The sequence below is a fragment of the Acyrthosiphon pisum genome, chromosome A3, assembly GCF_005508785.2.
Source record: "Acyrthosiphon pisum isolate AL4f chromosome A3, pea_aphid_22Mar2018_4r6ur, whole genome shotgun sequence".
Taxonomy (NCBI): Eukaryota; Metazoa; Arthropoda; class Insecta; order Hemiptera; family Aphididae; genus Acyrthosiphon; species Acyrthosiphon pisum.
The window spans coordinates 12,520,212-12,533,791 of NC_042496.1; the positions used below are offsets into that span (position 1 = coordinate 12,520,212).

General features: G+C 31.8%; 1 protein-coding gene across 3 annotated transcripts in view; it reads right to left on the reverse strand.

The window, feature by feature from the left end:
* LOC100162767 (discoidin domain-containing receptor tyrosine kinase B) overlaps window positions 1-13,580 on the reverse strand; it is a 134,919-nt gene that overhangs the window by 110,581 nt on the left and 10,758 nt on the right. For 2 of the 3 annotated variants that reach the window (XM_003247965.4, XM_008189990.3), the window contains exon 2: window positions 2,240-2,302. The exons of the other annotated variant lie outside the window; for it this stretch is intronic. The gene's annotated coding sequence lies outside the window, so the exon portion shown is untranslated. The remainder of the gene's footprint in view (window positions 1-2,239; window positions 2,303-13,580) is intronic. 3 annotated transcript variants of the gene reach the window in all.

Consider the following 13,580-nt stretch of genomic DNA (forward strand, 5'->3'; position numbering starts at 1 on the left):
GCGATTCCATTGGATTATGTCTAATTTATTATGCCATAGTGATGTTGCCGTTTTTTCCCCATACGATATCAACACCTTTCGGTACATCGGGCTTAGTGACGCCCCAGGGTAACGTTTGAACCGCCAAAACACGGGCTAAATGCCGTAAATTTCCACCATAACGCTTACACGTACAACCAGACATAAATTATTACACAGGCCCCAACAATGGAATGGATTTGACTATGCATGTTCTGCTTCGAGTTCTACATTTATTGTGTTTGGCCCCTCCTGGCACAATGTTTTCGCGTACATACTATTATTATACACATCATTCATTACTTTGGAAAAATAGAGAAAGAACGGAAAAATAACAACCCTACTGTACACGATAATACGGACTGTGTGTATAGCGTCATTATGACGGCGTAGAATAGAATATTATGGCATTAGAAAATTAGCCGAAAATATTTTAGACACCGCCACGGAAGAAAATACACAAATGTTTTATTCAACTGAGTCGGCAAATTTACATAGCTGGAATTAAATAATTTATGCATTTTTTTCATGCGAAAGCTTTCCATAATTAATTTTAATCAACTGTTATGAATAATGTTACCACTGTCGAAAAACGAATGAGGTTTCACAAAATATAATATATTACCTCTCACCGATTACAATTTGACAAATAAATAAATAATTAAGTATTATTTATCATTAAAAAGATATAATATGCCATGACACTATATCCAGAAAATTAACTTAACATGTCAAACTAATATTCGATTATTTTTTTTAATTTAACAAATAGTTTATACAGATTAAAATACAATATATTATGATGTAGAAGTACTTCTTTATCACTGGTAAATTGAAACTTAAAAAATACAACTCAATAAACAAGCACATTAAATATAAGTATTCCTAGTAATGTAAATATGTAATGTTTACTATAATTTTCTAACAATTATTTAACTTTGTTAATTTTTTTCATTGTTCTAACGTACAAACACAAAGTAAATAAAAATAAAAAACTAATTTGTTTATAAAATAACAATCAAATGAATGAACAAATCATAGATTGTCTAGTACTTTAAAACAATTAGTGAGACGATTTAGTAATACAATAATTATTACAGTAAATAGTCGAATGAAACTAAATACGCATTATCCATTAAAAATACAAATGTAACGGAACAATATTGGTAAATTTTAACTGTTTTAATTTAATATAATATATTTCGAAAGTCAATTCTCAATTTACAAGTCATTCAGATGTTATTTCCGTATCTAATCCATCTTCCATAAATAAAAAGTAAATATTAATTTATATACTTAAATTCATTTTCCAAAACGGAAATTGACTATGGAAAGTATCATACGGAAGTATGGATGACATTTAAAGTATATCAAATGAAAAATTCACCCTCATCTCCTCACTCATTTCTGAGAGGAATTATTTATCGAATAATAAATATAAATATGATGAAACAAGCGATTTGAAATGTTCAAAAATTGCTTCTTACGTTACACTATAGCCACTTTAAATAAACAGTCAGAACCCTTTACTACTTCAATAAATAAGCTCCATACACCTAGTATGCACAATTAATTATGTTTATTCATATTTTACTTGAAATTGAAAAGGTTAGTGACTTCAAGTAATATTTGAACAACTAGGTATTACGGTAATGCTTCAGCCGCCAGGCCCACTCATAAAAAAAAATATTACTAAAAACTATACGAACAAAAGCTAAAGGGCAGTTTTCCGATATAAAAAAATCTATACTACGTATACGGACGAGCGTAACCCACGTGGGTCCGTGACCGAAAAAAAGGGATCCCTCGGAGAAACAAAAGGCTTTGGTTTTATTCGTCAATGGTCGGTCTCTAAATCGCAGCTGCCCCGTTGACAATTTAATCGCAGATGTTTTTTTTTTTTTTTATACTAGCTCAGGCCGCATTATTATTATCCGGCACAAAGGGATTCCGGTTACCCCCCTTTTTGGACGAAATATTTTGTCGTAGGCCCGTGCCTTGACGTTTATTGCGAACATGACATTCATAATGCGCTATGCATATATTATTATCAACCGCTGAGCGTACGCCACAAGGGTGCCAATAAGACGTGTGCCGTAGAAAATTAGGAATTTTCATTAACGCCTCATTATACACAAATATGATATCATGCATAAAATTAAAAATCAAATTACAACCAATAAATTACTAAAACAATCGAGTTTTTTTTCTGTATTATTACCTGATCAGTATTCGATAGAACGGCGATGAAATCGCGACGTTGGGCAGCAGACACGATAGTAATCTGCGAGAAAACAAAAACAAACAGTAAGTATTATCCTTGGTATTATTATTTGAACCACCTAATAATGAACACGTGCAAATACACAACTAGACAAAGATGGTTATTACTTATTACATAGAAGAAGCGGCAGGGTTAATATACGCAGAGGTTTAAAATGAGTTGTATTTTCGGTATTTCGTAGAGAGCTTATTGCTATTTTCGACACGTATCATATTTTGTGCGGTTGATGAGGTTTTGCACGCCCTGAAGGCAATTAATACTTAGGCTTTTGTCATCGCATCCAGGAGAGGAAAACGGGGAAAAAACATCGACAGAGCTTTTCCAAAAATTTCCCCTGAGGCGAAGACGAGCTTTCATTAAACCAAGTCGAGTGCAGTGTATTGGTATTGACACTTCACTGTACGTGTCACGGGAAAAAATAGAGGGGGGAAATGTTATATTGTATAGACTGTATAGATCCATCTCTCGGTCAATCGCGAGAAAAATAAAACCACAACGGTGTTATTTTACTTCTTTTGACAATATTATTAATTATAGGAAAGAAAACTGTGAACAAAACTCAAAATCGATAATGTATACGAAAATAAATCTGATAAGTACCACCTACGCTAAACCATTTGAACACAGTCCGCCGATAAACCGTACAAATCTATTGTATGTAATATAATCATACCTATATTGTGTAATATTGTAACGGAACATAACAATACTACGTACTACGAAACGTTCCATAAACAGCTGATACTTATATTACAATAATATGAAACGCTGAAGTTTTCAGCATCACAATAGCCAGCAGAATGTTTTTTATTTCTTTAATTTTTTATCAAATACCGGCAGATAAGATATTAATGTGCTTTTGATATTGTCATCATAATAATAATTTTACGATAAAAACACTCACGTGGATCATTTAAGCGGGGGTTTCTGGAAATGTAAAAAAGCAACCGTATGATTGTCGTGATAAAGAATCGCTAAAAAAAAACATTAGTTTGGACAACCCGAGACAATAATATTTACAATACAACAAGAATGTGGAAGATCGAAGCAGAACGAATATTGTACCCATCCCTGCGCAGCGCTTCATTGGCAGGCGGACATAAATTTCTCCCACGAGACCACTTGTTTCCAACCTCAACACTGACTGTTTTCACCGAGAGCGCAAAGAGAGGCTGCAGAAGGTGGCAAGTCAAGAGCTGGTGGTAACCGGATACCGTAGTCTTACATATTAGGTATAGTACCTATACGTGTACAACTGTACACTATAATAATAATATAGACCTGGCGTGTGTGTATATTATTGTACGGACCGTATCGATAAGAGCCGTGTGCAACGCCGCGCGCGAGTTCGACAAGCGTACATAATAATTCTTTTATTACACGTAATTGCTATTAAAACACACGGTTACACTCTGCACGCGATGTGTTTCGTCTCGTTTTCCCTAAGGTTTCGGAAAACACGTGTTCTCTCGACACACACAATAAATGAATTATAATGTGGCGAATAACTGGTTTCGTACTGTTACGTCGACGACCGAGATATAATTTTGTACACCTAATATTGCCAACGATATTTTACTATCCTTAAATAGGCGGTGCGAGTTAAAATTACAAAAAAAAAAAACCTATAAAATATAATCTTACAGCGGGCGAACGTCGATACGGTAATTACTAATGAGATCGACAATATGCGATATGTATAATAGTTCAACGACGGTTAGTTGCTGCCTATGTGTGCGGTAATATTTTCGACGCCCATTACATAGGTATACCTATGTAATCTTTTAGGTATACTACGGAAAAATTATAGTGCACGAGAACTGTATATTATTGAATTTTAAAAGCGATTCCCAATTTTTTTTCCTTATCCCTACATATTATTATTATGTAATAAACTGAAAACTGTTAGAAATTTGTATTTGTTACAAATATTATGATAATACCTACATAATATTATTATAATAATAATTACACTATCAGCATTTATCTAATAACGCACAATGATGCGTGGGCCGATACAATCGTTTTTTTCCACTGAATCGAACACAAAGATCGATTCTCATGCGCCTTAGGCTCGGGATCTACAATTTCTAATTGAATCCAATTTAAATATTATAACATATTATATATAGTAAGATTTAATCAACTGATACAACGTGCGCATAGTAAGTACAGGGATAATGTACATTATTAATTCAGCGGTAACCTGCAGACACGATAATATTTTATTAATCAATAAAATTATAATTCCATGTAATTATTATTTTACGAACTACTATTTTATACTCGAGACACGCTGGAAAGTAATGTAAGACTACTACTATGTTATTACTTATTATCATTATCATCTCGCGTATCAATTGATCTCTAGTATTAAAAGTTTCTCGATTAATGAGCATCGACACTTCTTATTATCTATAATAAATAATATTCACACCGTTTATAGGTACATATATTATTATTAAATTGTATACGTTTGAGGGTAGCATACACATAGGTATATGCCTAATATGAGTAATATGTAATATTGCAAGTACCCATATGGTTTTCCATCAACATAAAAAGTGTCCTAATAAAGCCATATTAAATTGAATTACATACCTACTACCTACTTGTTCAAATTGATTAGTCGATTAGTCTTAAAACTAAATACATGTCCTTACACAATTGAAAAAAATCGGGCAAATTAGGTGGTATAACAGTTTTTTTTCAATTTTCCCGAAAGAATTCCGTCCCTTCTGATTTTGGGATAAATGATCGCGCCCATCCGACATCCGCACAAGACATTCGACCTATTCCGGATTTCTGGTCCGTCACGTTGTCGTTACAAGAATACCATTATAATATATTATAATGTTATAATATTATTATTATAACGTGCACGGCCCGCTACATAATAATATATACATATATTATGGCCTTCTATGGTCGTCGTTGTCCGTATGTCGCGCACGCGTTCGGTTGGCCATCTCATATACACAATGAAACTGTGTCACACGCACAAACACTGATGTTTCCCTATGTCGACTTTCCACCACATACGTTCGATTATGATAATATAATATGTATATTGAATTATAATATATGCGCGCTGGCTACCTACTACGACTGTTGTACATCATCGTAATAATATACGCACACAGAAGCCATCCTCCCTAAATAGAGACGATTCTTGATCGTGTCCGTGTAGCAATAACAATGCACGCCCCGATGACTCGCAACAATTTACGCGGTAATTGAATCCAAATATTGTTTCAGGACGAGAAATGCTTCCAAAACGTGTACGATATTATTATGTTTTTAAACAGTATTATGTTTATATAGACGACCCGGCTGAACACAATAATATTATAATATAATATAATTTATACGATCGTACACGCACAATGAAATATTATTATAGCTACCTCCTGGTATATACGTCGCGTCACCGGTGACACCTTAACGATAAAAATATAATTAGCTGTACCATAACATTACATTATACTTATTAAAACGACGCATATGACGACTTCCAAACGTACAATACAACAACAACATTAGTAATAAAATAATAATGTACAAAATATATGGTTAATTTATAACGGTTCAATGATTTTAGAAACGTATTTCTACGTGTTCAACGAAACGTGAATCGACACGTATAATGTATAAAGGTGCCTATTAAAACATTTATGGAGTGGATGATTTTACACGAAAACTTAGCAAACTTTGCAAACTTTAATAATAATGACTGCTAATATGACTAATATGACTACTCAGTAATTATTGGATTCTATCTGACGTAGGTACTGTTTCACAACAAAAGTTCCAAATCACGATTACCTACCCAATCACATTATATTATGTTGTAGATGACTATACTATATAGGTACGTATGGTTATAAAAGTACAAATGTTTTAGAATATTTCAAACGTTGACATCTTACAATGTAAAATGTATATTATATTCATAACCACTACTTTTACTGATACAATTTTTAAAAAATAATAATAATTTAATTAGTTGCATATTATAGGTATAGGTGTACTTAACTGTAATCTATATATTATTATTTTCAATATATAATTTATATTTGGAACCTATAAAATATTAAAAGTCTCAAGTAGAACGAAGTAGTTACATTTCGTATATTAAATCGATTGTTTCTTCAAAAGTAAAAAAAAACATTTACAGAACTACCGTGCTATTATTTTCAGTTGGAAATCAAGATACAAAACGAAAAAAGAACTAAAACGGATGAGCTTTCGAAATAGGCCCATCTCTCTAGAGAATTCCTGTGACCGGATAAAAGGTAAAGGGAAATCTGGCTCGTGCAAGACGTCGGGACCTTTAAATAACGATTGGATCCCGTTTTACGAATAAATCCATTAGTTTTGAATCCCTCTGACCTGTTGCCCAAACATATACCGATTTTCAAGATATATAATTCACTGTCGAACTAGCAGTTGGTGGTTGCTCTACATTTCCGAAACCAATAGCCAGAGTTAAATTTAAAACGTGTTTCCAATGTTTGTTTGAGAAGAAATAAAAAACATTATTCTTAATGTATACGTACAAAACCTAAAGAAGTAAACTTAAAAATGCATTCATGTTGTATGTTTGTTAATTCTTTGATACGGTCAATTGGATATTTGGATAATCCATTTTATTTTTATGATCTGAACATTAAACTCGGAAAATACATTTTAGATGTTATAGACGTAGGTACCTTTATTATTTGTACAAAGAACAGCATTTTATTGGATTGAAAAACAAATGTGCCGAAACGAAAAATGGTAGATACTTACTAATAAAATAAAGTTTCTCAGCACATAATATAGAAAACCGTTTAACCAAAATGAACACGATTATTGAAAAACCCAACATTATAAATCTGTACTATAGACCAGTGCAATAAATCCAATATAGAACCATATTGACCAATGCAATTTAATATAAAATATCAATTTAAAAGCAACAAATATAATAATATAAAGGTATAGGCACAATAAAATAATATTTATGCGATTCCAAAAGTTTTATATTCTAACTATATACCTACTCAGCATATCAGTTATACCTATTTTATTATTTTGATATATACCTATATAAATAATTTTTAGCAACGTATTAATTGTGAAGAAACATACAAATTTTATTTAATGTCCAATGAAGTACCTACTATTCGCTATACCTACTATTATTACTTACAGTGTACTGTAAATTATTATATTATTTATATATGACTCGTTTTTAGGAATTTTTGGTGAAATAAATATCCTATTAAAAATAAAAAAGCTCGTGAAGTAAAGCAAGCGCTTTTGTTTTTAAAAAGCCTCGTAAATAAACGGTTGAAAATGAGAAAAATGCTGGCCTTCGGGAAAATGTTTGTCCTTCTCCCCAACAGTAGTTATTTTATACCTGAATACTCGGGGGACAAAGCGATATATTATTCCAACTTTACTGTACCCCTTTCTCCCCAACATCCGTAAGTAATCCGTTATAAATTACCGCTATCGCTTCTATCTTCTGTATACGAAACAAAAATAATAAGAAAAAAAAAGTTAATAAAATGTAGATTTCACTTTGCCCCGGGACCAGTATAGTGATTGAAATCCTTTATTCAAATGTCTACGTTACGTAAGAGGACCTTTTCGAAACATTTTTTTCCCGCGAGATATTACGTTTAGGTATACATATTTTTATATACATCTGTTGTGGCGTATCATACAGATAACCAGTTTCTTCACTACTTTAAAAAATATACGCTCATACAATATCCTCCCTGGGTTCGTAGTGTTTTTCCTATACATGTATCGTATACGCCGAGGGGAACAGATTTATTGCACATCTTGAACGACGCAAGCTGTATGTCATTCGGGATCGACAACAGTCACGGGTCCTCGAAAGTTTGTATAAAGTTCAAAAGCCGTTATTTTTTTCCCTTATAGAATGAAAAAAAAATGATAATAAAAATAAACGAAAAGAAACCGAGCTCTAACCCGCAAATTGTTTCCTTTGGATAACGTCCAAGACTACATATGGACGGCCAATCGAAGAGGCGTGTTTGTATAGCTACTTTTACTGCCTCTTGAAATACATGGATATAAATACAATAGACTTTTGTAAACATTATTCCAATCGCCTGTGTAAATATATATACATACGTCATGCGTTCGTTATACCAGCCAATCGGTTGTTTCGAGATTTTATTGCAATTTTTTTTCCACCCTCGGCCGTATATTTATGTGTAATTTCGAACATATAATGTATATAAGTTCCACATAATAAATGCGCGTGCCACACAAACCGTAAGTTGTTACCATCGTTCTCATTTTAGACCGTGTTATATCTCATTTTTATTTTCCTAATGCAAAAGCTCCACCCCGAATACGTTTTGTAAGCCGCGCGCGTGTGGGAGTGCTGCAGTGCGATTCCCAAGTGAATACACCGGCACACATGTGCCCCCAACTGTTACGTGAAACGTTATAATATTTGAACAGCGTTATTATTCTCGGACCCATATTATAATACGGACATGATATAATGGCTAACACACTCGAAACGTCTCGGTTACGATCATTAGTTAATTAAAAAATAAATAAATGGAAAACATTTAAACATTACGTCCGCTCTTTTGAATCTTTTGTCACGGCCCCGACTCATATACGTCAGGAGCAAATCAATTTACTGACAATATAAAATATAGGGTTCGTATAGTCCCGCGTGCGCTGTTGCTGTTTGTTTATCGAACGGTCAGCGCGTGTTTGCCAATTGTTTGTCAATACTGTGGAAGCAACATTGGTCGAATAATATGAGCTTTTGTGTGTTCCATTGGGGTAAAATACGTTTTGTTCGGCCATTTGATTGACATACTAATGCACATTATTCTGAACAGTTGTTTTTAAACGTACGTGTTTGTAATCCATACAAAATATAATAATATATAATATTATTATATATACCGCGCGCGAGATTACACATCACGGTTGTTGGTATATCGACATATGCTCGACGCCCTAATATAAAATGATTTTACTGATACTTGACGACGTCAGATACTTAGATTTACCATAAAAGAAACAAAATAGTATATTACAAGTTATTAACAATTAACAATTATATATATAATATTATGATATACCATCATACCATTGTACCTTACATATCATACATTATATAGTTTGTAGGAACAATAGATAAAGGATATATTTTAATTTATGTACGAATTAAATAGGTACTATACATAAAATATTAGGCAAGTAATAATAATTTGTAAAAATTTTGTTGTATACGGGGTAAACTAAAAATACGAAAAAATGTCTAAATATAATATATTATATTGAACCGATTTTGTTTATACTTGGTAAACATTTACTGTTTTCAAATACATTATGGAATGTAGTGAACAATAAAACTATTATTTGTTTGAACACAAAATATAGATTATGTAACATCATCATCACTATAGCCTGTAGGTCACTTGGGGCAAATTAAGCAAACACAGAGACAACATAAATATGAAAGCATATATATTCGAAGCGGGGTATGGCCTTTGTCGCAAATTCAAACACAAGAGACCATTCGATTTGGAAACAAACATACAAATTATACCACGAAATAATGTCGAATAAAATATGTAATAATTTACATTTTGCACTACTTGATTTTTTGAGGTGCATAATTTCTTATTTAATCGTTTTAGCATACAGATAGTTTCAGATACATACCATTCTAAAGATAAAAATATTTTGGATATAGTATCACTATAAATTGATAATGTCTTTTAATAAAATTGGAGGCTAACAATATATACCTACTTAGTTTAATAGTACGACGGATGTAGATGCATTCGTCATTGTAGATATTTCGTCCAAACAAGCATATAATACATTTATACATGTATTACTATCATGCATCAGCAGATTACAATATTGAAATCGCGACTACTGCGCATCATAATGATATAATATAATTCACAACAATAATATAATTGGGTAGAATAATATAATATATATATGTACTATTTAGTTATACTGTATGTAGGGTTGTAGACCAAAAACGCTGTTCAAACAAGTAGGTACTATAACCAAAACGCGCTTTATCGATGTATATATACTGTACCTTGGTAATAGGTATCTGGTATGTATATATGTAATAATATTGTACATTTGTTTGATTATACTTGGCAGCCGCCGCCGCGCCACCGATGGTCTCCACGCCCCACAAAGACCCTTCTTGTGTCGTGCACACACGAGAAGCACGACGTATAATACGTGCATATAGAGCGCGGTGCCCATTGTGTGGCGACGGCGGCCACGTGACCCCAGACGCGACCCTTCTCTCGTGCCACCCCTCCCACCGCCTCCTACACCGCCGCCGGAAGGGTCTTTGGACACACCGTATATACCACCACCACCTTTCACGCTCGGCACAAGCTAATTTGACTACATGACGCGCTTTTCGTGGGCCACCCGCTGTTTTTGCGCACACGCACCCGGCATGGCCTCTCACTGTAGTACAATATTATGTGTATACCAAAATATTTAGGGGTTTGAAACGTATAATATTAAAAAAAATAAATGATATTAAAATATAAAATCGCAAAATCGATATTACCCGTTATAATGTAGCTAATTTATAAATTCAATTTCACTCGAAATAATACGCGCGAAATTGTGGAGGCGTGATGATATCTCTCATGCGAGCTGGTTTATAATAGTATATGTCCGCTTAAATAGCTTTTTGGTTGATAATGTGTCGGCAGAATTTTTTTTTTAAGAAGCTTACGTGGTATAATATTATATTATACCACATAACCGTCGAGGGTAACCGTTAAACCCGTGTTTTTCGATCTAATCTGTCATTGGGACGTGTACCGATAAACTCATTATTGTAAAACCACGAACACATGTTACTTTCAGCTAATACCGTCGAACCGGCGCAGCGGCGGCGTAGGGCCGTCGAGTATTATGTAAATACTCGTTTTGAATCCGTTTACATTAGATATTATTACCGATTCGATTTTCGTAATATTAATATTTTTTTTTCTAATTGGGTGTAGTTAAACAAACTTATTGAACACATGTTACTTATGAGATTAACAAAATCAATATTACCGCAATTATTATTAAGGACGTGATATTATTACACGCCGATACGGAAACATAATTAATAACGAAATAATGAAAAGTAATTTTAAGAGGTATAATATTTTCAGAATCTATGCATATTATACCAATACGGTTAAATGCTATGGAAATTGGTTATAAGTTATAACTTATAACTTATAAACGTATTTGTTTCAAAATTAGTAAGTAAACAATTATATAGAATTGAACAAATAAAAAACACAGTATAGGTACACTCACAATAGCGATAGTTTAGTGTAAGAAAATCAATACGTAAAAAGTACACATATATTAAGCAATAAACTCACATGATAATAATATGTTAGGTGTATTAAAAACTGTGATAAGTTTCTTTTGTACAAAGGATGTATAAACAAAGCAGATTAACCTACATCATCGTGCAATAAAAGTGTGCACTTTAAGAATATAATATAGAGAGCAACTTTAAGATTTTTAATGCATTTTAAGATCTTAAAGAATTTTTATGATGTTATTTTATGAGTCATTAAAACGCGTCTTAGGAACTTAATAATTATTTTTTTTACACTTCAAAATATTACTAGTCTTCGTTAAAGAATCACTTATGAGTTGTGATGTTTACATACAAACAGTTCATATATTATATTCAACATTTTCAAACAGCCATTACTCACATTTTGTGAACAACAGTTAATATGACTTAACATAAAAATATCATCTATGAGTCACAAAAAGTAATTTAAACTAATGTACTGTTTTATCTATTGATTAGGCAACTAATCGTCTAAAATAAACATAGGTTTATGTTAATTAACATAAACCTGTATAATATTATATATTTTAAATTGTAATCCTATTGTTTGGAATATTATTTGAATTTAATTCAATGTTTTCTTAAAGGAATTCTGTATACCTAATATTGTTTTAACAAAAAGTTCCAGGAATTTAACAGAAACCCTACTAATCCAATCGAACATTCGTTTACGCACGATGACAGGATTCCGATAGCAGTAGGTTGTTTGCTCGTCTACCGTGGTCGTATCCATCGATTAATGACTGACATACATATTTTGACATCTGGGCGGGTACCTCAACGATACACCGGCTTTAGTGATCTCGCTTAATAACAATATCAAAATTGATAAATATGCATATTTCTACATGAAGACATCGGCTGTCTAGAACGCCGAATGATTAATAATTGCTTAAGTGTAATAACAAAGCCATAATTTTAATATATCTGTGACTCAACTATGTTTTTATTTAACTAGTCCAAACAATAAACTCATATAATTTGATAAATTTTATGTATTGTCAATGCATTCACATATGTATAGTAATCATTATTTTTAAAAACTATTCAAACAGTTCATTATTTATGTGACATTTATGTTTATCTCACAAGACATAAAAAAATAAATATGGTATTTGATTCTGAATAATAGAACAATTATATTGAACAGTATTATCAAAATCAAGACATAATGTATTCCAATGAATTCGAATTTAGGCAACAACAAAAAATTGATCATTAAAAGAAGCCTTTAAATCATTATTAGTAGAATACGTAAAATTATTATTGAAGTAATCTCAACGATAAACTTTATTAAAATAGATATAAAATATTTTTAAATATTTTTAAATATGAAAATGTTTCCGGTCAGTAATTAAACAATTTGTTCATAAGAATAAAGCAATAAAAAATAATGATAATATAACCGGGTACTAAATAATACATATAAGAATCAAGTACAATATCGAAAACTATTATGTTAGATATTGACACCCCATCATCACATGACTATGTATTTTTTTTAATTAAAAGGATAGTACTTACAACTTGATTATGAGTATTAAAAAACGCGTTTAATGTTTGAAATATGTAGATAATATTTATTATAAAAGAAAAAAACGAAGTGGTTATAGGAAACGAATAATATTCTATAAACAAGTATAAGTGCAAAGAGAATTCAGAGTACAATCAATTTAATAGTGCTATTATTATAACACTTATATATAAGTATAGTATGATCAATACTTTTGTTTTGATTTACATTATAAAACAACCGTCAATGATTTTCGGACATAATATTTAGTTGTACTTATGTTGTATGTTTATTGTAAAATAATATGATGATATTATATAGGTAAATAAACCTTATAAATATATACTACAAATAATTTT